This window comes from Canis aureus, chromosome 3 (genome assembly GCF_053574225.1).
Source record: "Canis aureus isolate CA01 chromosome 3, VMU_Caureus_v.1.0, whole genome shotgun sequence".
Taxonomy (NCBI): Eukaryota; Metazoa; Chordata; class Mammalia; order Carnivora; family Canidae; genus Canis; species Canis aureus.
Window position 1 is genome coordinate 26,824,047 of NC_135613.1, and position 27,500 is coordinate 26,851,546.

At 39.5% G+C, this 27,500-nt stretch overlaps 1 protein-coding gene and 2 pseudogenes across 8 annotated transcripts in view; 1 reads left to right on the top strand and 2 right to left on the bottom strand.

The window, feature by feature from the left end:
- RERE (arginine-glutamic acid dipeptide repeats) overlaps positions 1-27,500 on the top strand; it is a 407,880-nt gene that overhangs the window by 91,377 nt on the left and 289,003 nt on the right. Inside the window, exon 1 of one of the 8 annotated variants that reach the window (XM_077891334.1) lies at positions 20,997-21,297. The exons of 5 other annotated variants lie outside the window; for them this stretch is intronic. The gene's annotated coding sequence lies outside the window, so the exon portion shown is untranslated. Of the gene's footprint in view, positions 1-20,996; positions 21,298-21,365; positions 21,384-24,323; positions 24,450-27,500 lie in introns of those variants that run through there. 2 more of the 8 variants (XM_077891335.1, XM_077891337.1) reach the window with 2 other exon arrangements.
- On the bottom strand, positions 11,835-12,980 carry LOC144304949 (heterogeneous nuclear ribonucleoprotein A1-like; annotated as a pseudogene).
- LOC144304390 (large ribosomal subunit protein eL31 pseudogene) lies at positions 17,163-19,636 on the bottom strand (annotated as a pseudogene).

The window sequence follows — 27,500 nt, forward strand, 5'->3', positions numbered from 1 at the left end:
GTTATATGATAGCTTTGTTGCTTGGTTTGTTCATTTACAAAATGGAGTACCCATCCTGTAGGAATCAGTATCATGTATGTAAAGTACTTAAAATAGTATGAAGCACTCAGTAAATATTTGTATTGTCATCATCATTCAGCTTGGATGAAAAACTGCTAATACGGATTTTAGGCAGGCAAAGGACATTATCCGAGTTGAATTTTAAAAATATTGCTTTCTTAGTCAAGGGAAAGATGAATGCAGGCCCAGGTGAGCAAATGTAGAGGTGGAAAAAACCGTGTTTTGGGTTGAATTGTGTCTTCCCCAAATTCACATGTTGAAGTCCTAACCCTGTATGTCAGAATGTGATCTGTCACCCTTTGAAATAGCCAGCAACTGACATATTCAGCAACCTGAATTTGTTCAGGAGTAGTAGAGGAATTGCAACTTGGGACAAGCAAATTATGGCAAAACCATAGACAAGTTTGAAGAGACAAAGAATGGGTTAGCTTTTTTTAGGTTTTAGGAGGAAATAGGGGACTGTTGTTTTGAACAAAAGTTCATTGGAGAAGAATAAGAGTTGGATTATGATGATTTTTCACTGGCTACAAGTGGTGGTTAGTGCATTGTTGCTAGGACAGGGAGAGAGCTTCCTTCCTCCTGCTGGTTATGTAGGCTGCGGTGAGTGGTATGTGCCTGAGAGCTCCCTCTTCATTTTAAGTGAGGGTTTTTAAAAAAATAAGATTTTATTTATTTATTTGATGGGGGGTAGGGGAGAGCACGCTCACTAGCAGGGGAACAGCAGAGGGAGAAGGAGAAGCAGACTCCTTGCTCAGCAGGGAGCCTGATGCAGTGCTCTATCCCAGGACACTGGGGTCATGACCTGATCCCAGGCTTAACTGATTGAGCCACCCAGGTGCCCCAAGGGTTTGTTTGTTTGTTTTAAACTCATTCTCATAGACCTTATTTGGAAATAGTCATTGCATTGGATTTTGTGAAGATGAAGTCATTAGGGTAGGCCCTAATCCGATGTGACAGTGGCTATATTAAAAGGGGGAAATTTAGACACACAGACATACATAGAAGGAAAACAATGTGAAGAGGCATAGGGAGATGATGTACATCAACAAGCCAGGGAGGAGAGGACTGGGACATATCTTTTCTTCATAGCCCGTGGAATCAACACTGTGGATACCTTGATCTCAGACTTCTAGCTTGAACTCTGAGACAATAAATTTCTATTGTAAACTTCTCCGTTTGTGGTACTTTGTTAGGGAAGTCCCAGGAAAGTAACACAACCAGCTAGGGAGATCATGAAATTCTGAACTGAGATAGTAGTAGTGGTCCTGAAGAGGAGATGGGAGATGTTTAAAATGAAGACTTGGTAATTCTTAGTAACCAATTGGCTATGAGGAGGTGGGAGGAGTTAGATTGTTTTGCATGAGTGGATGATGATGCCGTTAACTGACACTGAAAATATACAAAGAGGAAAAGGTGTGTGGAACATGTTGAATTGGAAGTGCATGTTAGACATTCAGGGAGGGACCCAACATAGGTAGTTGGGTATATGTACCTGCTTTAGAGGGAGATTGTGTCTACAGATTTGATAATTATCATTTATGTAAGCAGGAGTTAAAAACATTGGAAGGGGAAATTACTTAGAGTTAGTGTATGGTGTGTGATGAGAAGTCCATTTAAAGGTTCCCTGAGGAATACTCAGATTTAACAGTGGTGGGCAGAAGAGGGGCATTGTGGAACAGAGACCTTCAGCAGGGCAATGCTGATGACCAATGAGACTGGAAGACATAAATCCCTAGCATTTCCAGTCCTTGTTCAGATGGTTTTGCCAATGCCCAGCGGCCCGTAGATAGGAGCTGATATTTTTAGTGCTTATTAAGTGTCAAGATTTTATATGTATTAACTTATTTGACCCTCGTTACAACTCTAACTTAGGTACTATTATTACTTACAGGTGTGGAAATGGAGGGCTGGACAAATTAAGTAACTTGTCTCCGCTTCCACAGTGAGTTAGGTAGTAGGTCAGAATTTGAATCCAGGTGGGCTGACTCCTCAGCCTGAGTCCTCTATTACTGCCCTGGGATGCCTCTTAACCCCAATTTAGGTTTGAAGGTTTTCGGGTAGATGTGACGTAGGAACAAAGGAAATTGAGGGTTAAAAAAGAGGAGTAGAATGAAAATGGAATTCTTCCTTCCATGCCAGGAGTGATAGTTTGGGACAAAAGGAACAGACCAGTGGCCTAGAGTTTTTTTTTTTTTTTTAAGATTTTATTTATTGGGCAGCCCTGGTGGCGCAGCGGTTTAGTGCCGCCTGCAGCCCAGGGCATGATCTGGAGACCCTGGATCAAGTCCCACGTCAGGCTCTCTGCATGGAGCCTGCTTGTGTCTCTGCCTCTCTCTCTCTCTCTCTCTCTCTCTCTCCCTCCCTGCATCTCTATGAATAAATAAATAAAATCTTAAAAAAAGATTTTATTTATTCATGAGAGATATAGAGAGAAGCAGAGACACAGGCAGAGGGAGAAGCAGGCTCCATGGAGGGAGCCCGACGTGGGACTCGATTCTGGGACTTCAGGATCACGCCCTGGGCCAAAGGCAGACGTTCAACCACTGAGCCACCGAGGTGTCCTGGCCTAGAGTTCTTATTGAAAACTGACAGGGTGACAGGAGAGTTGAGCAGGCAGAGAGCCACCATCAAAGGGGATGCAGAGCAAGGGCTTCTCTTGCTGAGGATAACCTGTGCTGAGAACTTAGAATCATTTTGTCATTTGCCTATGCCAAACCCTGCAACCCCCAAAAACAAACAAATGAAATAACATACTGAAATCTTGATGGAAATAGTTTTAATTAATTTAAGGAGTAAGGCTTACTTTTCTTTCTTTAAGATTTTATTTATTTATTCATGAGAAACACACACACAGACACAGGCAGAGGGAGAAGCAGGCTCCATGCAGGGAGCCTGATGTGGGACTTGATCCCGGGTCTCCAGGATCACACCCTGGGCCAAAGGCAGGCACTAAACCGCTGAGCCACCCGGGCTGCCCCCATACTTAGTATTTTTTTAATGGAGATTTTTTACCAGTTGCCTTTTGGCAAGCCCTTCTTTAACAGAAGTGTCTTCTCTTCTGCCATGGTGTGGAGCTCTTGGCTGAAATAAGGAGGATAGTTTTTGAAGATTTCCTGAGGGCAAAGGTTCTCAGCTCATTCTCTGCTGCCTTCTTGTCATTTAATTCCATAGCAAGGCAAGCTCATGCTAACATCTTATCATGATCTGGATGTTACTGGAGTTTCCGAGGAAGGACGGGATGACTCTTTGGAAGTGAAGTTGACTAAATCCATCCAAATCAGATACTTCAGTATCTTCACATCTGAGGCTAGCCAAATTCCTGGACTAGCGACTACTACTTGATCAAGATCAATCAAGACTTTCCAGTACTAGCTCTCTTCTGGACCCACAGATTGGTTGATTGGGCTAGAGGTTACGTTTTAACTTCTGCCTGATGGCATTCTAGTCATTACCTAGAAGGCTTGAAGAATGAGGGGAGGACTCTACTTGTCCTGGGGCTATGCTCGGCTGTCTGGCTTCTTAATCAAAACAACAATTGGCTCAAGCTGTCCCTTTCCCCAGGCTTTTATTTCATTCTGCTGTGGGCCAAGGGGATGCGGAGGGACAAGCCAGGTGGTTCAGTACATGTGCTCTGGCTATGCCTGTGTATAGTTTGTGTTCATGAAGACTTGCTTGTTGGTTGTTTTTCATAAGGAGGTAAAAAAGGAGTAAATTTTATTTTATTTTATTATTTTTTAAGAGTAAATTTTATAGCAAGTCTCCCATTTGCTAATCTTATCTATTAGAGTACTCCCTACAATTGTAGGAGGTTTTATGTTTTATTTTAAATAGCTCAATTGTAATAAAAACTGTGCACCAAATAATGGGCAAATGTATGCAAACACTGGCCATTTGCATTTTTTGGCAGTACTATGTCCTTGAAGGTAGGAGATATAAGATACTCTTTTGGAGAGGATTTTTTGATTTCCATACTGAATCCAATTGTGGAATTGTTTCCTTTCAGTCACTCTCAAGAAGAGTGGATATATTAGCAGTTCTTTTTCTCAGTCACAGTAGAGAGGTAGGATGACCAATTTGTCCTGTGAAGGTTCTGTATGTTGATGGGAAACCTCTCAGTTCTGGGAAATTGGGACAGTTGGTCACCTTAAGTTGGAGAGTTGGGAACAATGTGAATTTCTGAATTTATCATATAGTTTCTTGTCTCTGGGCCTTTGTACCTGCTGTTCCCTCTCCCTAAACTATACCGTTTGGCTAGTTGCTTCTCATTCTTTCAAGTATCAATTAATTATTCCTTGGGTTTTTAACTAGGTTAAGTTGCTTGGCTCTAGGGGCTGTACTTGCCCCAGCATAAATCTGATCACTTTGCACTCTGATTGCTTATTTAACTAGGAAGGTGGCACGGTATGGTGCAGTGGTGTGCACCCATGGTGGCACATTTAGAATCACCAGAGGAACTTTATAAATTTTAAAAACATTCCACTGCTTTTGGCAGCCAAGATTGGGACTGACTGGTATTAGAAAGGATAGAAAGGGGATCCCTGGGTGGCGCAGCGGTTTAGCACCTGCCTTTGGCCCAGGGCGCGATCCTGGAGACCCAGGATCGAGTCCCACGTTGGGCTCCCAGTGCATGGAGCCTGCTTCTCCCTCTGCCTGTGTCTCTGCCTCTCTCTCTCTGTGTGTGACTATCATAAAAAAAAAAAAAAAAAAAAAAAAAGAAAGGAAGTGAACCAGAGAGCCAGAGAGACACGTACAAGTTGAAATTCTGGCTCCACTATCATTTTATTCAACAACTGTTTGCAGAGTACTGGGTGCCAGTCCAAGTGCTGGGAGAGTAGGATAGGTGGTGTGTTTCTCAGGGTGTCTGTACTTTAGAGCTTTCCACTACAGCATGGTTGCCTCAACATCCATCAATCACTCCCTACAACCTCATCATTTCTGCTTGTTCTGTACATACCACTGACATGGCATTAAACATTTTAGAATAAAATATTTTTAAAGTCCTAACTCTTTGTACTTAAACACATTTGTTTTATTCATTCATTCATTTATTTTAAAGATTTATTTATTTCAGAGAGAGTGAGAGAATTAGCATGCACGGGAGGGGCAGAGGGAGAGGGAGAGACAGTCTCAAGCAGAATCCATGTAGAGCCCAACATGGGGCTCAGTCTCACGACTGAGATCATGACCTGAGTCGAAACCAAGAGCCAGCTGCTCAACTGAGCCACCCAGGCATCCCAATACATTTGTTTTAAAATAAAACTTTATTTCACTACTAAAAATTAAAAAGCCTGTGTTAACTTGTCATAAGTAGAAGGTAACTGTAAAAAATAAATGCAATAGAAACAAAGCAGATTTTAAAAATTATATTTATAAGGGAAGCCTGTCTGGCTCAGTTAGCAGAGCTTGTGACTCTTGATCTCAGAATTGTGAGTTTGAACCCCATGTTGGGTGCAGAAATTACTTAAAAGTAAAATCTTAAGAAAAATTTATATTTACAGGGGTGCCTGGTTGGCTCAGTCCATAGAGCATGCAGCTCTTAATCTTGGAGTTGTGAGTTTAAGCCTCATATTGGGCCTAGAATTTACTTTTAAAAAATTACATTTACAAAAAATGTACTTATAAAAATAAATTACTCAACGTGAGAAACAGCTGTTTATGAGCATTGTAGCAGATGACTATCCAGCTCCATGTGTGTCTGTTAAGACAGTGACGGTTTTACATCAATAAAATGAGTTAGTTTTGAGTTTTGATATTAAGTAGTGCTGAGAGATTGATTTCATATGTTTAAGCAGTCAGAAAGGACAACATATTTGCCAGAATATAATTAAAATTTTAATAGAGGCTAGCAGTTCTTCCAGTAGAGAAAAAGCAAGTATGGGACCAAGTCACCAAATCCATTAGGCTCAGGCCAGGAACCTCTTTCCTACCAGAATGTGTTTTAAGAAACTTTAAGAAAGTAGTTTTAAATCTGTGAGAATTATAGCAGTAGAATTATGTGGGAGGGTAGAGAGGTGGCATTAAGAGTGCCCTGAACTCTCTGGGGGTGGAGGCACTTCAAAATCAATGCATCTGAAAGGGATGAATAAATGAAAACACTTAAATGTGTAGAAACCTGAATAAACTTGGAACTCATTTATCTAGCACGTATGTAGGATAGACTTTGAAATGAGGAAGATTTATAAAACCAAAATTAATTACTATTTTACTTTGCTTTTAAAGAATTAGATTAATAATACTTTGCCCTTGGAAAAAGATCTTTTGGAAATTTTCAAATGTATTTTTTCTCTGGGCAAGCTATTAACCAGAAAGTTAAGTGCTTTTCCATGCACAGTCACCAATCCCCCCAGTTCCTTTCTTCCTGTTCCACCCCGCCCCTACTTTTCCATACCTCAGCAAGACTGGATTATCTTCAACCAAACTTTTCAATCCATGGGTATTTACTTGTTAAAAACTCATTATGTACCTAGTACTATAAATAGAAAAAAGAGTAACTCTTTATATGAAGATATGTAGGGGTGGAGATTGCTTCCTGGAAATACAATGATCTGATTTAAAAAAAAAAAAGGCTATTACTGTCTGGTCAATTAAATGTGTTTCCTGCAAAAAGAAAAAAAAATACTAAGCATTTAAATAGGTTATTTTAAATAGTTTTTTTTTTTTTTTTAAAGATTTATTTATTTATGAGAGAGACAGAGAGGCAGAGACATAGAGGGAGAAGCAGGCTCCTCACAGGGAGCCTGATTCCAGGTCTGCGAGATCATGCCCTGAGCCAAGGGCAGACACCCAACCGCTGGGCCACCTGTTGTCCCTATTTCAAGTGTTTTGAAAAATTTTTTTAATCCATTAAGTATAGATAGGCCTACTTTTACTAGTCTAGAGAAAATAGAAATGAGGAAACTTATTTAATATAGTTTGTGACTCTCTATAGAAACCCTTTCCTTGATAGACATGTCTTTCCTCTCATTTGAATTAAACAGCATATTTGCCTTCTATATTTATGTCCTATAAATTGGTGTTTTAAAAATAAGTTTATTAGTTTTGCTTTGATAAATATATAGTGGGATGCCTATTGGAAATACATCTATTTCCCTACTTCCTACTTCCCCTACTTCCCCATTCCTTTTGTCTCTAATACACCTTGGGCCCCTTTGGATCTCTAATAATACTTTAAGGATATAAATTGAGAAGAAAAGGAATCTTTTAGTGATGGATTACTTCATCAAAACCTATGATGAGAATGCTTGGCCACAAAGCATATGTGGCCACTGTGTGTCTCCACTGCACTCTTTTTCCGAGATGAGTAGTGCAGGGGAAGGAGGAGGCTAGGGAAGTGTCTGGCTGCTGAGATAGCCCCTGCCTCTTGTGATAGGTGCTCTGCTTGCCTGACCCAGCTAAGCATCTTTTCAGGTACCATCCTCCTCTGTTCATGTAAATAATGCAGTGGCGGTGGTAACAAGAATGAAAAAGCGGAGTGTTGACACCCCGCCCAGCGATGTACTGCGTAAACAGATAGTGAATTGTTAACCTGACTGATCGGGTGGCTTAGGCCCAGGGTGACCGTTTTAACCAGTTTCTTACAGTGAGTCCAAGATGGAGTCCACCACGCTCACAGTGCTAATAATCCTTGGCATTTGTTGTAGGTTCAGCCCTCCTGTAGGGATTTACTTCAAGTCATTTCATCTCATCCCTGTGATAACCTTATGTATTAGATACTATTATTAATCACATTTTACAGAGGAGCATATGGAGGCTTCCCAAGGTTACTCTGTTAATAAATCTGGAACAGGGCAAACTGGCATCTGACTTCAGAGCTGGTGCTGTTTATTTTTTTTAAGATTATTTATTTATTTATTCATGAGAGACACACAGAGAGAGAGAGAGAGAGAGAGGCAGAGACACAGGCAGAGGGAGAAGCAGGCTCCTTGCAGGGAGCCGATGCGGGACTCAATCCTGGGACCCCAGGATCATGGCTCGCCCTGAGCCGAAGGCAGATGCTCAACCACTGAGCCACCCAGGCTTCCCCAGACCTGGTGCTTTTGTGTATTAGGTAAATTGCCCAAAGACTGAGAAGCTAGGGGGCTGGGGAGCTAGGGATGAGTACTGCCTGCTCTTGGAGCACCAGATGAAGACTGCCTCACTCACCACTTAAAATGACCTGGAAAAATACATAGGCCTAAACTTCACCAATGGTGAAATGAAACAGTTTTATTTCCAGAACTGGGGGGGGGGGGGGGGGCGGGGGGGTGGCGGGAAACTAGCTGACTAGTGCTTTGTTAGAGGTCAGAGATCATTGGTTTGCACCATTGTTTTTTTTTCTCATGAACTGTAAGACATTCCTGTCTTTGCCTTTTTGGTTTGCTTGATTTTTCTGAATTTTGACACTCCTCAGAGTGGAGCCAGGCATACTGCCTCAGCTAGTGGAGACTAAGTGGGGGAGAGATTATACTCTCCTCTGACCTTATTTCTTAAGAAAATTTATAAATTTCTAGAAATATAGCTTTAGAACTTTATATGAATCTAGCTTTAGAATTTATACTTTTAGGAATTCTTTGAAAGGTCCAATGTTCCCTCAGGTCAATTGACTGTTCTTTCTTTGTCACACCTGCTCTTTTTCTTACTCTCACACTCTGTAAGCAAAGAAATGGAGGCTATAACAAGGATGCCATTGGTCAAACAGATGTTTCTAACTTGAAATTACATGCACTTACGGTGTGGTGTGTTAACCACTCTTAACAACTGTGTTTACTATTGAAGCTGGGAATACAGACTTGGATTATAGTTTAGCCAGCGTTTCTTATACTGCTCTCCTGTAAATAGATTATTTTTAGTTTAAATTTTTGCTGCAAGCCTTTTCCCACCACTTAATTGACTCTTCAGTCACCACTTGCAGTGCTGCACATGTCAGCATTCCCACGGACGATAAACACACAATATAGTTGGCACAATGGCAGGTTCTTTGGGAATTACTGGACTCTTTCTGTCGCTTTTAATGCTGGGAGTGGGATCCATTCTGGTTTCCTTCCAGTTCTTTAATGGAGATTGGGGGAGTGTATGTCTATCTTCTTTCGAAGTTTACCCCAATAGTTCTTGGTGGTCACCGTGAAATTATCCATCTGAAACCTAACAGATTGTAAATGAAATAGGCATCCTAGTATTTGTTTTGCTGCTGCCTAATGATACCCTGTTTGAGTCATTGAATACTTTCAAAGCATAACCTTTAAAAGTGTGTTCCCACATCTTAATTTGCCACTTGGCACATTTAGTTCTAACAGACCAGAAGCAAATTTTGTTTCATGAGAAATTGCTTGCCAAACTTTAATTTAGGTCTTCTTAGAGGATTATTAATGAACCTGTGAAGTGGATGCAAGCACTCTGTTGACAAAACAATGGCATTAAAATTCAGCAGCGTGTATTCTCAATCAAAGACAAGGCATGGCTTTGGGGAGACACTGAAAACCACCATTGTTAGCCTAACGATAAGCATGTGATTCTGCCTCTAACTGGTATTTGGAATGTCCTCGATTCTCCTTTATTTGGTCCATCTTACTCCCTTTTTTAAAAAGCATTTCGCTGATTATGGAATATAACTTTGGATAAACAAATGAGTAAAATACTGAACATTGTTTAAATAATCCTGTTCAGTTCTTTGAAGGTGGATAATGTTATCTGTACTTTTGCTTTTATAGCATTTTAAAAAAGCTGTTACTTTAGTTAGTGGTAACATTTCTCATTAATGAATACTAAAGTTATTGTGTTTGAATTGGGCTGTTATATCATTTATTTTTAAAAATTCTTGTGATTGGATTTTTTCCCCTCTTTTTCCTTTTTAAAATTGGGATTATTATTATGGAGTGGCTAGATTTCAAGAGTCTTGCCGGCAGGTGGCAAAATAGAGTTCAATTTTCTCTGAAGAAAAGGATTTCTTTCAGCTCTGGTGCCTGAAATGATTGACTGTTCCTTTGGTTAGGTTTTTTTCTTTTCTTTTTTTTTTTTTAATTTGAAGTTCTGAAATTTACACCTCTCAATTCACCAGATGATCAAAGCACACCATAAAATGCTAATGGTATGTGTGAATTTTTCAAAAGAAGTAGTTCAGCAATATTGTTATCTTTTTTTATTTTAAGATTTTATTTTTTATTCATGAGAGACACAGAGAGAAAGAGGGGCAGAGACACAGGCAGAGGGAGAATCAGGTTCCATGCAGGGAACCTGATGTGAGACTCCATCCTGGGACTCCAGGATCACGCCCTGGGCCAAAGGCAGGTGCTAAACCGCTGAGCCACCCAGAGATCCCCAGTTTTCTATTTTAGACATTATTTGCTGACTTTGCCTAGTGGGAGATGAGGATTTAGCTTTTTTATATCGCCTCCTTTTTTCCTCCATCTTCCCAGTGTAGTTATATTAAAGTTTGTGTTAAATCAATATTAAATCTTTCTATTCCTATGCCAGTATATATACTGTTAAAGATGAAGCACGTATGGTGGTACTATGATTTAATTCCCTTTCTTGTACAACTTCTTCAGTTTCTTTCCTGGAGTTAATAATTTCTTTCTCTCTCTCATGTTTATTTCTTCGTTTAGTTTTGTATGTTCCTATCTCTGAATCAGCCTTTCATTTCCAACACAACTATATAAAACACCTTTCAGTGTAATGGAAAATGTTAAGGATGCTATAAGGCATTTTTGGTGGTATCCTTCTTGGAACTTTTTGTCTTTATTTATTTTTTAAAGACTTTATCTATTTATAGAGACAGAGAGAGAGAGAGAGAGAGAGAGAGAGAGAGAGGCAGAGGCAGAGACACAGGCAGAGGGGGAAGCAGGCTTCATGCAGGGAGCCTGATGTGGGACTCGTTCCCGGGTCTCCAGGATCACGCCCTGGACTGAAGGTGGCGCTAAACCATTGAACTATCCAGGCTGCCCTTGTCTTGATTTAATGTCTTCATTTGTCACTTTGCTATTAGAAGGGATCTTCCTTTTCATCACTCTTGAGCATCTCCTTGGAGATAATTTTTCATGGACTTTTGTTTGATTCCCTCCGTTTGTGGAGTGATTTCCTGAAAGACCGTGCATGGAAAGTAAATGTTTTAAGGTTGTGAATGTCTGAAATGTCTCTGTTTTATACTCATACCTGATTAATAGTTTGGCTAAGTATAGAATTTTTGGTAGGATACTTGTGTTCCTTAAAATTTTGTAGGCATTGTTTTATTGTCTTCCAATATCCAGGAAGGGAGCCTGACCGTTATGTAGTGTACGTAGACTGAACACCAGAAGGACCTTTTTAGGGCTAGTTGTTGTTAGAGTGATGCCTTTTAAAAGATAAGATGGACACCTAGGGAATATCATTTTACTCCCATATATTAAATGAAAGTAGTTCAAAACCCTGTAGGAATACTGTGGAGGTAAACATTCAAAAATTTTAAGGTAACTATGAACATCAAATAGAAAACCACCTTGTTTTCTTTCTTCACACACACTGGGGTATAAGGCAGATCTTTGTGGTAATAACCCTTTTGTGTTCATATTTTAAAACACATTATCTTGATATTATGATTTTCCAAGGAGTGCCCTTTAGAATCCAATGGATTTTATTTTTTTATTTTTTATTTTTTTTAAAAGACACATTTATTCAGCGTCACGATCAGATTATTACATTTAGCAATCAACAGCATGGGTACAAAAAAAAATCTACATTAAAACCCTTTGTTAAAAAAAAATAATAAAACCCTTTGTTGGAATGCTTTACACTTTCCAGAACAGAATCTAAAGTAACCTATTATACAATTAGTCACAAATATAGTCCTCAAAGTTTTTTGCCCATACACATGAGTATTGTCTAAAACATGTCTTCTTTGTAGCAGCTAGGCCCTGCCACCACTGTGCTTGGCTGAGTTCACAAATCTGTTGTAACCTGTAACTTCCCTGTTACTTCTCTGACTGTCCTCTCCTGCTAAGCTTTGTTTTCTGGCAGTAATTAAAACCTTCTGCCACTGCCATAGCTGCTGCTGCTGGAACTGCCATAGCCACCTTGGTTTCGTGGTTTGGCAAAGTATTGGCCTCCACCACCATAGGGGCCAGAGCTTCTGCCTCCAAAATTTCCTCCTTTCATGGGTCCAGAATTTGAAGATTGATTGTTGTAATTGCCAAAATTGTTATAGCTTCCACCACCTCCAAAGTTGCTTCCATCATTACCAAATCCATTATAGCCAGCCCCACTGCCACCATATCCACCACCACCTCGACTGCCACCGAAGCCACCTTGACCACTGAAGTTCCCTCCACCACCAAAGTTGTCATTCCCACCAAAACCACCTCCACAACCACCACCAAAGTTTCCAGAACCACTTCGGCCTCTTTGGCTGGATGAAGCACTAGCCATCTCCCGCTTTGATAGGGCTTTCCTTACTTCACAGTTGTGGCCATTCACAGTATGGGATTTTTGAATGACAATCTTGTCTACAGAGTCATGGTCATCAAAGCTCATACAAGTAAAACCTCTCTTTTTGCCACTGCCTCGGTCAGTCATGATCTCAATTACTTCAATTTTCCCATACTGTTCAAAATAATCTCTTAGATGATGTTCTTCAGTGTCTTCTTTAATGCCACCAACAAAAATCTTTTTCACAGTTAAGTGGGCACCAGGTCTTTGAGAATCTTCTCGGGAGACAGCCCTCTTTGGTTCCACGACTCTTCTGTCCACCTTGTGTGGCCTGCATCCACCTTCTCCGCAGTAGCGTAGGTGACGACGAACCCAAAGCCTCTAGAGCGCTTGGTGTTGGGGTCTCTCATTACCACACAGTCCGTAAGCGTCCCCCATTGCTCAAAATGACTCCTCAGACTCTCATTGGTTGTTTTGAAGCTCAAACCTCCGATGAAGAGCTTCCGCAGCTGCTCAGGCTCTTTGGGAGACTCTTACTTAGACATGACGGTGGTGGGAGGGGAGACTTTAACGATGCTTACTCGGCGGCGTCCAGGGGCAGAAGGGAGTAATCTAACTAAGGTATCTCCCAATGGATTTTAAATTGATAAGATACATATTATAATATTTGGATTCTTTGCTTTAAAATTTTCGTAATATAACATTTAATTTCATGTAAATTGGAGTCCACAAATGACAAAACATTTCTTTCTGTTTGTTTAAAAAGGCTAAATAAAGAAAAGGCTAAATAAAGAATAGAATCATGAAACTAGATTTTTAAAAATAACTTTCATGTTGGCTATGTTATGAATTTCTTTTACACCCTAGTAGAGTTAAAAAAAAATTATGTACCCTCCCCCCCTTTTTTTGAGAGAGAGAGAGAGCGCGTGTGCGTGTGCGAAGGGGAGGGGCAGAGGAAGAAGAAGAGAGAGAGTCTCAAGCAGACTCATCCCTGAGTGTGGAGCCCATCTCTGGGCTTGATCCCAGAACCCTAAGATCATGACCTGAGCTGAAATCAAGAGTCACATGCTTAACCCACTGAGCCACCCAGATGCCCAAAGTATGTCCTTTTTTAAAAGCAGAAATCAATCATTTTGTTGAGAATAAACAAACTTTAAAAAATTAATCTACATTGGTTTCTTAGCAAAATTTGCATTCAAGGAGTATTGTCATTATATTTGATTTCTATTTAATTTAGTGTAATGAGAATGAATGGGGTGATCAATAGAAAACATGTATAAAATGGCAAGTATCAATTTTAATCCAGCTGCTAATTGTTGCTCTACGGCTGTTTTAGCACTCGTTACTACGGTTTTTCTTTTAGCCTTTATAAATTATCACAGGAGATAAACTGTTCTTCTACTATGTTCACTAAATTAGCTCCTCTTTTAATGTTGAAGGATAGCTTGGAAGATTTATAGTTCAGATTTCATAAGTCTTATTTTAGGATAATGTGGTGTTCTAGTTGTTTAGGCACCTTTTTGGCCTTTTCCCCAGGGACATTAATCCTTGGCTAGGAAGAATAAACTCTAGGCCTCCATAATACTTGACTGCAAACTGCAACCATAAAGCCTTAGACTCTTAAAACAAACATTTTTCAACCTTATAGCACAGACTTCCTGTTTTTAAAGCTTTTCTGACCTTCCTGAGAAAAGACCAATACAGCTATGGTTACATCCTGTGGTTATTGTCATTAACACACACACACACACACATGCACACACACACACACACACAACTATTGAATTTTTTAAAGCCCTTGAGTATAAAAGTGATTAATGCACCAAAAAATGTAAATAGCACTGGACTCATGTCTGATCTTTGCTAGGCTTTCAATAAAAGATAATAGAACCAGGTCAGCTTTTAATGCGTCTCTGTTTGCTCAAGGTCTGCTACAATTGGAATGTCAGGAAAATCTCACATTAAAAGGATCTGCCCTATTCTGGAGAGATTGTAAAAGAAGCATTTGGCAGTCATTTCCTTTCACTTGTGAGAAAGAACATGCTTTACATTGTAACTGTTTAAACATACCAGAGCCTGATAGGGCTCTCATATTTTTCATTGTATAGTTAGCTTGCTCTGCAGATTGGAGGGGATGATCTGTGTTTAGGTTTTATTGTTAAGAATTAATCAAATGATGTAATTGTTAAAAGTTAGCCCATGTTTTCCTTTGTACTGAGTTGTGTTTCCTGTAGCCCAAATATTTGCTTTTTCAAGTCAGTTAAAATTAAACTTGAATAGACGTTGTGAATTTGTCTTCACAATAATCTCACTCACCTCTAACCTCTCCTTCCTTCCTTCAAAAAAAAGAGAAGAAAAGAAAAAAAGAGAAAACACCCTGTGTTGTTTAGGTCAAACATTCTTGAGACTGTGACTTTTGATTTTGTCTTAGCCAATGTGTTGCATGTTTGAATGGATATTTTGAACTAAATAGTCTTCTGACATTTTCTAGAGAGAAGTGATTGGTTTTTAAGCAGAAAAGTACTGGGTTGTTAACACTACCTGTGATAAGGAACCTGGGAAATGGTACTCATTTAATGTTTTGAAACCTTTAAATTCATATTTTTCTGAAAATAGATGTTTGTAATTTTTATTTTAAAGGAGTTTATTTGGAGACACATTACCAGAGAGAACATGTGTCAGTTTTTTGTTTTGTTTTGTTTTAAAGAAGGGCAAAGCAGTGTTTGGATTTGTAATCATTATTTTAGTTGCACAAAAATCTGGTATTTTTAATTCAAGGGTGTAATGATTCTAGTTGGAGTTTTTCGTTTTCTTATGATTACTTCCAGTAAACTTGCTTGGATATGGTTTTATCATATGTTGTCAGCTCAGACAGTATGGAAAGGGCCCCATTCTAAACTCCCTGTCAAGGTCATAAGTCCTTGAGCTAATTTCTTCCACAGAACTCTTTTAAAAATTTTTTTGTAATACTTTTTCAAATGAGAAATCTCTCTTTTTTAACTGTATTTTTGTCCTTTCAGGTATTGTTTTATTGGAACATTATGATTTATTTCATCTGTACAATCCGGGATCATTAGTGTGTTTTAAAAATAGAGATGATAATGTCTTTAAGTTTTTTAAACACATGCTATCTTAGAGGTCTCTCTGTCTCTCTTAAAAGTTGCTTTAGGATCTGTTTCACATCCTGCATCCATTAGAGGGCTACATGCTTCGATGGACTTACTATGTTGGAAGAGTTTGCTGTGAGTCTCCACTGGAGTTAGTACTTCTGCTCTCTGTTCTTATAAAAATGGGACTTGGTGCTGCAAGCTGTGTCCCCTCTGCCCCCCAAGAAATGTTTTAATAATGTCGATAATTTTTGTTTCATGAAGTAATAACCCTTTAAATGTTTTTTTAGCAGTCGGTCATTGAAATACTTGTTTGAGGCTCTATAAGGAAGTGTAAAACAAAACAAAGTTGTATTAACATCCGACCTTAATGTTGTCCCTATATAATTTTGGAGAGTGTGCTCTTTATGGTTTAACACTATGGTGTAATTATAGTTACAGGTTAGTCTCCTTGGTTTTTAGAATCTGGTGTTTTAGAATGTTTTAGAATCTGATGTTATTTCTAGTTATTTTTCTTTTTTTAAAGAAAATTTTGAAAACTCCAGAGGTTTTGATACGTGGTGCCGTTTTGTGAGTTAGAAAACAGAAAGAGGAGACAGTTTGCTTAAAATTAGAACTATATTCTGCTCAGTAATACAAACCTATCTGTCTACACTCTGCAAACACAGCTAACAACTACTAACACAACCCTTTAGTCCATCACTGTTTGCTTGATTGACTTTGTTTGTTTTTGACATTTTGATAACTGGGGGAAAAGGTGAGCTTAATTACTGGATCTGGATGATTTTACTAGATAATGCAATAGGAAAGCATGTGTTGATTGTCTCAACTTGATAGACTCTTGGCAGACCTCACTAAGTTATTGTTAGATGCATGTTACCTTTAAACTTTCATGTAAAAAAATACGGTCTCTGAGCTCCTTTGGTGGTCTTGGGGGGAGTAGTCCAAGGCCACCATCTTTAGAAGATGTGGCCAAGAGTCTTCCTGTGACAGAAACAGAGTGGCATAGAGAGTAAATGCAGTGCAGTTGTTGGAGGTTAAGGGTCAGGAATAGCTTGGGCCTTGTTCAGCTAGTGCTAAGGTTATACTTTACATTTCCCTTGTGTACTGTTTCTGGTCATAGCTTTAATGTTAGTTTAGCTAGACTTTGTATTTAATTATAACTGTTAGGGTAAAGTCAGATGTCAGCTCACTAGGCTGCATGCTGAGGCCTGTAGAATATGGAGTGCTTTGCTTCTAACCACATCTGTTGTCTCCTCTCATTATCTGTTAATGGTACTCAACTTGACAGGGTTGTTTTGATAAATGTAGGGGTTTCTAAAACCTGGAGCTGGAATTTCAGTGGAATGGAACTCATGACAAAAGGAAACAGAGACAGGCCAGGGTAAGATCCTGTGGGAAGCAAGAACGGCCATGTGGAATGCTAAAAATAACAGGATTAATTTGGAGGTCAGGGTCCGGTATATCTAATATTTTTAATTCATCTCACACATTCTTTTACTTTTTCATATGCTCAAGCGCAAAACTTGTTGCGAAATTATTATTGCAAAAACTAGCATTTCTCATCTATAGATTTCCTAACTTACAAGCTGAGATTAATAGGATTTATTTTTTAGTTTTTATTTTATTGCAGTTTCATACGTTTATTTGACAATCAGCGATTAGTTCTCATCCACATTAACAGTTTGTAGATTTTTGAAAGTGGTGACAGGTACGTAGGTAACCAGCGTATAGAGCTTGTTTGGTGAATCTTCATCCTCGTTACATTTTCTGGACAACCGCACACGGATGCGGTATGGAACATTCCTTATTCCTTTGGCCCAGACAGCTTTGTTGAGCTTGGTGTCAATGTGCACATCTGGAGTTCCCATCTCCTTCATGGAAAATTTCCAGATCTCTTTGAGTGCCTGAGGGGCACACTTCTTGAAACCCACTCCATGGATACGTTTGTGAATGTTGATTGTGTATTCTCTGGTCACTACCTCGTTGAGGGCAGAACAGCCCTTCTTCTCGCCACCCTTCTTTGCAGGAGCCGTTCTACTGGGCCCTAGTTAGAAAGAGGTTTAATAGGATTTATTTTTTATTTTTATTTTTTTTTTAATTTTTATTTATTTATGATAGTCACAGAGAGAGAGAGAGAGGCAGAGACATAGGCAGAGGGAGAAGCAGGCTCCATGCACCGGGAGCCTGATGTGGGATTCGATCCCGGGTCTCCAGGATCGCGCCCTGGGCCAAAGGCAGGCGCCAAACCGCTGCGCCACCCAGGGATCCCCGTTTAATAGGATTTAAAATGAATTCTTGTTTGAGGAATTGGGGAGTGTGGTTTTGGAATGGTCTGTCACCACTGACTGGTGTGTCCTCAGGTCAAAAGAACTCCATGAAGGCTTTTATGTCAGGGAAATAGAGGTCTCTTAGAGAAAAAAATGGAAGAAAAGTTCAGTGTGAAAGAGAGCTGAGGATTATCCTCTTCCCTTGCAGAATTTGGTGGTACTTTTGCATTCCGAGAGAAGTGTTGAAGACAGACTAAAGTACCATGTGCTTTTAGATTTTTATATTATGTTTATATTGTTACCTGTGTACAAGATTTAGTAGTCTGTCCACTTTATCCACTGCTGTTTGCCTCTCTTAAATGCCAGGTAAGTAGGAAGAATTTGGTTTGAATAAATTAATGATGGCTGGGATCCCTGGGTGGCGCAGCGGTTTGGCGCCTACCTTCGCCCCAGGGCGCGATCCTGGAGACCCGGGATCGAATCCCACGTCGGGCTCCCGGTGCATGGAGCCTGCTTCTCCCTCTGCCTATGTCTCTGCCTCTCTCTCTCTCTCTTTCTCTGTGACTATCATAAATAAAATTAAAAAAAAAATTAATGATGGCTTTTGTACTTCGTTAACTCTTTAAAAAAAAAAAAGAAAAGTGAACCTTGCAAATAGGAACTGGTTAGGGTCTCCGTGTTTTTAATGAATTACTCTGGGCACAATTATTTATATCTTTATAAAGCAGGGATAAAAATCTTCTTTTACTAGACTTTTAAAGGTTAATAAAATAAATACTATTAATAGCTATAGATGCTGCTTATTTGACAGATGCTCTTTTGTGCCAAGAACTGTGCAGAGAATATGCAAAATGAGTAAAACAAGGTTGTTCCTCTGTTCACTTATTTATTCCACAAATCTGTATGTATGACACCTGGTATTTGATAATGAGCAAATATATAGAACTTTCTCTAACGGAACTCACTGTCTAGAGGGGTCTATGGACATTAACCAGATAATCACATCAATGAATTACAAACTGAGGTAAGTGCTCTTAAGGGAAAAAACACAGATCTCTGGGAACTTATGACAAAGGAACTTAGCCTAGAGTGGGGCCTCAAGGGAAGTTACTCTGACAAAGTGATATTTGACTTGAGATGAAGGAGTAGTATAGGTTTTAAACTGTGTGTGTGTGTGTGTGTGTGTGTGTGTGTGGACTAACAGGGAGAATGTCCTGCTCTAATGGGAAGAAGCAGTGTGCTGCTGGCCTGTGGTAGAAATCCTGATACCTTGGGAAATTTGAAAGACTGGTATAACTGGAAGGTGGAGGTCTAGGAGAGGATGCAAGACAAGAGTATTAAGTATCATAAAGTGCTGTCAAAGCATTTAGAATCCCTGACAGACTAGATACAGCATGAATTCAGAATAGAGCAGTTTAGTTATTCTTAACAGCCCTTTACAACTCAGTGTAAACCAGCATTTTTAAAAGGGTCTACAAAAACAAAACAAAAAAAACAAAAAACCCACCCAAAATAACCAGAACCCTTGTCATACTCTGCCATGTATCTAGATATAGATGGTTAGAAAATTTGAAGTGTGTCCATGTACAAGAGTGACTTTTGTAGCTAGGCTTTAGGGTGGATTTCATCTCTGACATATATGGAGTGATCTCAGTGCCACTTGGTTACGTAGCAGATTTCGAAGCCGCAGATCCTCTCAGGATGATCTCAGTGAGGAATGGTGTTTAGTGGAGCTTAGAGCAGAGCTACACTTGCGGTATAGACCACCTCTGATTTGTATTGATCACAGCTACCTTTCAGGATGGCAAAGGCATTATGCTTCATCAGGTCTTGCTCTCACTACATGTGTTGTGTTAGTGGTTTTAGATAGATATTTCTATCTCCTGTAGAATAACCTGATTTTTCTTTGAGAGAAATTAGCAGAATGATGTTTAAATAGCAAATGGACATATCACTTTGGTTATCTGTGCCAGCAAGGCAGGAGGACCCCTGTACTCTATGCTCTCCACTCTGACCCCCTTTGAGAGTCTTTGGGCTTATCATTTTATCTAAATCTCTGACTATTGGTAAGGGGGTATCTAATAATTCAGCAACTTTATTGGACTTTGGAAGGTCCAATAACATTTATAAAGCTATTTCAGAGTTCCATGAAACTTGCCTGGAAGGCAAAAGGTGTATTATTGAAAATAGCAAAAGAGATCATTTAAATTTTGAGCTTGTAACTTCAGATTTGGGTTGACATTGAGTGAGTTTAATACTTTGAATTCATATGCTGTAGGGAATGTGTTTTTAAAAATTTGCTATGGATTGTCTTAATCGGAACAAAATGATCTTGAGGGTTACGGGCATACCTAGTATAAATGCAGTTTAATGTTACTAAATTTTAGGGGAAGAAACTAACTTGAGATTAACAGTGGGTAATCTATTTAGATGCACATAAAAAGTAGAGTTAATGAGGGGTTTGGGGTAGTATATATGTTTATTTAAGGCCACATGGCAAAAAATAGACATTTATTTTGCTTCCTTATTAGATGGATTTCAATCAAGCCTAATTTAAGATAAACCTTGTCTAGCAGAGGGACCTTTATTTTTCTGTGGAAAAAGGATCAGAGAGATAATAAGACTTTTAAACAAATGATTTACAGAGAATTCCTAAAAACTGTAAGGAAAATTGGGGTCAGAAATGTTGACCTCAAACAATGCTTCTTTCTATTTGCATCTTTGAAACAAATGTTCTGCATGCCTATGATTATTGGTTATTTCATCTGCATTTTGTTAGACGTCAGAGGTGGTTGGCATTAATATTCCTCGCGGAAGCAGAGGCAGCTCTAGGTTGTGTGAACTGCTGATCAGAGGGATGCGCTGCCTCTTTAATATCTTGCTTGCAGATGCATTTTCTAGCTGACCACGCTATTAAGAGCTGCCATCAATCACGCAGCCTCCTAGTTCCGGCTGTCGGGAGGGGAGGGAGACATGGGGAGAGAAGAGGCTAGCCTAGCTCGGAAGGAGATAAAATTGCAGTGGCGTGTGTGTATGTGTGTACGCGCGCCCCCGCCCGCCGTGGTGGAGGCAGGCAAGGGTGCGCGCAGAGCAGTCCGAGCTCCAGCCCGGGTTTTTCTGGTCTCCGCCGCCGCCGCCACCGCTGTCGTGGGGTGGCTGCTCTTTCTCTCCCGGCGTCTGGGTCACAGGCATGTGGCAGTGTTGGCCCGGCTGCCCGGGCTGAAGGAGCGAGAGCCGGAGCAGCGGCTGCATCCCCCAGCCACGGGCGGGGCCCCACGCCGCCACCTCCCGAAGCCACCGAGCTGGGGGACATGAGCCCGAGCTGCGCTGCCCTGTGGCCGCCAGGGCCTCCTTTTGTTTAGCAAGTGCATTTCACGCCCCGAGCCCCTGCCCGCCCCGCCCCTGCCTGCGGGCCTGAGTTTGGGGGCCCTGCGCTGGAGGAGGACGAGGCCTGCGGGCTCAGCTCCTGCCGCGACCCGCCGCAGGCAAGTGGCCAGAGCCTTATGCTGCAAGGGGGATGCGGGTCGCGGGTCAGGAAGTTGGACAAGTGTGGGCACAGGGACTCTCGGAGGTGGGTGTACTGAGAGTGTTGTAGCTGACCCTGCAAATATGAACCACTTTGGTATTAAGAATGGTAATGGCTTTCCAGGAATCAGGAATCAGTTTTTGGTAGTGTCCCATTGCATTTTTGTTGGGTTTAGTGGGTTTTTTTAATCACTCAAACTCTAGAAATCCCAACTAAATAAACCAATTAAAAAATACCCTTCAGGGCAGAGAAAACACTATTTTTAAAAGATTTGTGTGTGTGTGTGTGTGTGTGTGTATTTGTGTGTATGTGTATGTTTGTTTTTGTCTTTTCTGAAAGGAATATGTTACTAAAGAGCAAAGTAATCTAGTCACTGATTAAAAACTTCATTGCTTTCTGTGGAGTAAATTTAATTTTAAAGATACAATGAATTTGATGGACTTGATTATGGCTACATAAGTGACAAATATAATTTGTTTCTGGGACCAAAAAGCTGTTGTTTTGCCAGACTAGCTAAAATGCAGAGATAGTTTTGAAAAAGATGGCTTTAACTTTAAATTGTTAAAATTGTTTTGGTTTGAGGTGCCAGCTTCCCCTCTCCTTCCCCTTGTTTACTCGGCTCTCCTTGAGGCTCTGGGGAGACCTGCTTGACCACTTTCCTGTTTGCTGAGACTTGTTTAATGGGTTACTTTGTTTTACTCTCCGCTTTTAGGCTTTCCTTGGGCACATGTTCTGCTGCTCTCCTTGGGGCATTGTTTGGCTGGAGGCTGCCTCTTAGCCATATGGAAATTTAAAAAGTGTCATGTAAAAAAACCTAGGGGTCAACAAGGATTAATTTTTCCCTTTGAAAATTGTGTCTGTGTGGTTTAAGATTGAGACACTGAGTGAAAGTTGAGAACAAGAGTTGATAAAGTCCTTAAAATTCTGTGCCAAAATTAATGTATTGAGCTTTTTTCCCTTCTTTTCTTCCTCCTTCTCTTCTCCTCCTCATTCTCCTCCTTCTTTTTGGCTAGGAACTCCACATGTAAAGTAGACATGATTTGAAACCTTACAGATGGGAACAATATCCCCTGTAAGCCCGTTGATCTGTGGGCAATTATTTCCAGATGCACAACCAACTCTACATTTTTATGCATGTGTTAGATTTGAGCTCTAAGAGACACTTGCCCTTCTGAATATTTACATTGCTTAGTAAAATAACACAAGGCAGACATTTTAGAGGCTTAACAGCAACTTCACAATACTGTGGGAGCAGCAGTTAGAAGCTTGTATTTGTTTTTTCCAACTCTGTAATTTAGTAGTGTTTAAACCATTTTATAAAGATCTCTGAGACCAGTGAAAGGTGGTTTTCAGTCCAGAGCACTTGAGTGCTCATTGTACTCTGGCAGGCCCTGGTGCTTGGCAGGCGGCGCTTGAAATGTTATTTGATCTGGTTGCGTGATAGAATTGACTAACGTTACACTTTTCCTTCCCCTGGCTGTTGAGAGTAATGCATCAATGTACTTGTTCAGTGACTTATTTAAAGACTTACCCTACATTCATTCACTGTAAGAAGGGTTTTAGAAAAAGGCCATTTAAATTTTTGTCTTGTTTTTGTGGTTTTGCATTTATGAATTGAGGCGAGAGCTGACGTAATGTAGCTGTACCACTTCCTTTGTGTGTGTATGGTTTTTTATAGCCAGTGTTCCTATAGGATATGTTTCAGTCCGCATGGTTGTGATTATTTCTGAAATGCTTGAATGTATATATATTCCAAATTCAGGTATCATCAGCTATGTGCCAATTTATTGTTTACATTGCCTGTGGGGGAGGCAAAGAGTGGGATGGTGAACCCTGTCACCCTTTCAGTAGGGTTCAGTGAATTGCCTGTGTGTTATGCAGACTAGCTTTTCATTTTAATTAGTGCAACTGTGTACAGCTGTTAGGTCAGACTGCATTGGCTGCCCTTGCAGGGTGGTTTTATCTTACACTGAGGTTTTATGGACTTGTCTGGCTGTGCTTCTTAATCCCTCTCCCATAGCCACTATGCTTGCCTTTAAGCAAATGATAGAACAAGACAAGCTTTTGTTTACTCATGAAATAGTTGTTAGAGATTTATTTTTGGTTTTGAGGAAATTGGTAAACCATGTAATTTATTGGTAGGTATTACATTGACTATGCTTTTCCAAGGTCAGAGGGTTTTGCTTGCTATTGTGTAGTCTGGGTAGCCAGTGGAACCATCCATTTTATAATGACCTAGGAAGCCAGTATTTAAAAAACAAAACAAAACAAACAAGCCTGCTTTTTATTTGCTATTCTAGGCTTAGTTTGTAAAACAGAAGTAAATGTTAAGCTCCATGAGAGAACATGGCTAAACTGTTTCTCCCAGTCTCTTTATCTCTTGTTACATTGTAACCAAAGGGACTGAGCCAGCCATTGACCAACAACAGTTTGGCCAAGGACTGGGTGATTGATGGAAGGTTTTAGAAATGTCTGTTCAAAAAAAAAAAAAAAAAAAAAGAAATGTCTGTTCAGGGACATGTGTGGGCACCTTTAAATGTTAAAAAAGTCTTTTGGCTCCAACTTACTAGTAAGTATTCAGATCGAGTGGCTTTGAGTGTTTGAATATAGGACTGTGACAAAAGCCAGGTTTTTTCGGGTCATAAAATAGATTGTGATGTGAATGACACATTTTTCTTGGTAGTCTGGTCTCCTTACTGTCTGCCTCTGTCTTTGGACACTCACTACCACAGGCTTCTACAATTGTCCTCTACATTTCTTATAAAGGAGTAAAAGCCACAAAACGGACTGAAATCTGTTTATACATAGAGCCTTTTTCAAAGCTCCAGTTACTGATAGAAGAACAAGGAGATATGCTATTAGGATTGGTGCGGTGGGGTAGGTGGAGTAGGGAGGTTGACGTAGGTTTAAGTTGTTTTTTTTTTTTTTTTTTTTTTAACTCTTGGGAGAAGTGAGTCCTTCTCAAAATAACCTGGAATGAGGAAAGAAAGTGCAGCATTTTCTAGAAAATATGTTAATTTCAATTGTAGTCTATCTAGAAAATGTTTTCTCTAATTAAATCAAAACATTTAGATTGGCAACAGCAACTGCTGAATCTAAGGAAAAACAGAAGTAAGTATCCTAGGTCTAAACCGGTTATTTTAAAAGACCATAAGTTTTTTTTTTTTTTTTCCCCCGAGACCGTATTTTTAGAATCCAAATATTAGCGGTGATTAGGGTCATGGAGTTGATGTGCCAAATCTGTTTAGTCCTTGACATAGTTGATATATATTTGTAATGAATAAAACAAAATAATAATGTTGACATTTAATTAGAAAAAGCATAATCGTACTTAGTGTTTAATGCTGTATATGGAGCTCTGCTGGTATATATTAAGTACAGCTTATTGGTTGATAGCTGGGCTTGCCTGAGTTCTGTTCCTAGCTTTACGGAGTATTTCTTGTGAGACCTTTAATACGTTATTTAGCGTCTTTGTGACCAGGAGGAAAATGATCAGTCTACCTCAGCGGGTATGCAAAATTCTTAGAATGTGTCTGGCACATAATAACAACTAATATTTAATATAGTGAGCACTAATTCTGCTCTAGGTACTGTTTTAATTGCTAAAGAAAAAAAAAAAGATGAAGCCCTGTCCTTAGAGCACTTACATTCCAATGGAAGAAGACAATACAAATTAAAGGGGGCCTGATGATCTGTGCAAAGATGGGACTTTTGGGCATGCCAGTGGTTTTTAGAAGCTTAATATGGGAAATTTAACATCACTTTCTAAAGCCACCATTCTTTCTTTTCTTCCCTGATAAAATGTGTCTCACACAACTAGGTGATGTATTAGCTCACAGGTGAAATAGAGAAGGCAGAACAGATGTTTTTTTGGAAAGAAAAAAAAGGAAAATGGAAAAGCAAAGAAGTTAAGGATTGTAATTTGTCAGTTTAAGTGTCAAACAGAAGAAGGGGAATGTTGACTCATGCCCATCAATAAAAGGAAATATAATGTAGCCATTAAGAATCATCATGATATAAAAAGCCCTAATGTAAAGCCCAGTAGAACAAAACCATAGAAGCCGAACTGCTTATGCATTGTAATTCCAAACTATATGCACACCCACATGTACTCACAGAATCTAAGGAGAAAGGTTAGACAGAAATAGTCCAAATGTTAATAGTGCTAATCTTTAGATGATGGGATTATGCATAACTCCATTTCCTTAGTATTGTTCTGTCTTTGCATGCATTATTTAATCCTAGTAGGTTTAAATACCCCTCTGTTGTACACAGGAAGCTGAAGTTTAGAGCGGTCAAGGCCTCACAGCTACTGAGGCCAGTAGTCCAAGCCAAACTCTGACCTCCTATTCTTAATTTGACCAACTCTCATCCTACAAGAGGTGACCTTTGTTAAAAGGGCCTCCTCTGGTCTTTTCCCCCACAGCTGTGGCCCACATGGTTTTGAGATGTGTTTATACTAACTAACCAGACGATACTCTTGGATTCTCATGTAGAAGGAGCTAGTGCTGAGGCAGTGCATGTACGTGTAGTTATTAGAACAAAAATGCCAATATGCTGGGAAGAGGAGGAAATGGAAGAACAGTTTGCGAGAAGGAGGTCTGAAAGGTACAGCAGTATGAAGGAGGGACAGAGGGCCGAAAGTGCAAAGCAGGAGGTTGCAGGACCAGCACATATTGGAGGTCCGGACTCCAATATGGAGGTCCGGAGAATGTGAACTGAGAGCACTACTGAAAAAATACTTACTCTTTTCCTCAGGAGTGAGTAGAACCCCTGAGAGTTGGGTGCAAGCAGAACAGCCCAGGAGGGTGAAGGAAGGCCAGCGCTGAGTAGAAGCTAGTTTGTGGTTTGCTGAGAAAATGTTGAGTTTGGCAGTGAGATAATGAAGTGCCAGAAGGTGGCTGGAAGGAGCTGCAGGTTAATAGCAGTAACTGGTCAGTACTTTAAGAGGTTAATGCTAATGGCATTCTGTAGGTAGAATTTTATAATGATTAATATGACCATTGTATTCAGGTTTGGGGATAAAATGGGGGTAAAGGCTGTGAATCACTTTAGAAAGTAGAAGACATTTTAATTTCAGAGGATTAGTTAGAAGTTACCTGTAAAGAGTTTTTAAGAATACCATAGGTTAAGCATCGGAAATCATTTATAAAATTAAAGTATGTATGCCAGCAAAGATTTGAAATAATTACTTGGTTCTAAAGATGAACAATTAGGTCTCTTTCTCCTGTCTTATTTTCCATAAAGTGAATGAGCTTTTGTAGTTGTGGTTTTAAAAAAGGGTCAGTTTATATGTGACTGTTGAACTTCAAAGGAACAAAATAGATTGAATATACTGTGCATTTGAAAGATTGCTTAAGTCAAAAGCCTCCAGATGGTGTGTACTGCTGTGTTCACAGCTGTATTTACTGCAAGCTCACCAGATTATCTACTAATAATTTAAAAATAGCTGGTTGGAAACAGTGGTATATTCAAGTCTCTGCTGGTTTTGAACCTCAACAGCAGTAGTGACTTCACTTGTATGCCTTTAGAGAATGCCAGTTGAAATTACTTACTTCCTTTTGCCTTGCCTTCAGGATTTCTTATTTGGGCCAGCTTATGTGTTTTACAAACAACCAGAGTACTTACATACAGAAGCAGATAAATAACCAGCTTTTTTTAATGTGGTCTTTTAGGAGCACGATGGAGAATGGCTCTTGATTATCTTTAAAAAATGTTTTTGTTGTTTTACTATCCTTTTATCTTTTAAAATTTTTTTAAAAAGTGTTAAATATATTGCATTGATACCTTATACTGATATAACATCATATAGAGAACTTTCTGTATTTTTTGGTATTACCAACAAACACAGCAATAAAACCCCTTCAAAACTCAGATCTACTCCCCAATACAAAGGTTTTTTTCTTTTACGGAGATTTAATAAAAGTTTTTTTGAAGCACATAAATTACTAAATCTTAATTTTTTGGAGGGGCCATATGTACTATTATTTATTTGCTTAGTAATGCATAAATTAAATATAAAACAGGAGAATAGTTTAAATTTAGGAATTTTAAATATGTGAGGGCTAGTAAAGACACGTACATTAATTAAAACTTGAACTTCTTGAACAATTATTTTCTAGTTTTAGATATTTCATTATTTTGTCTTTTGTGTGTGGATAT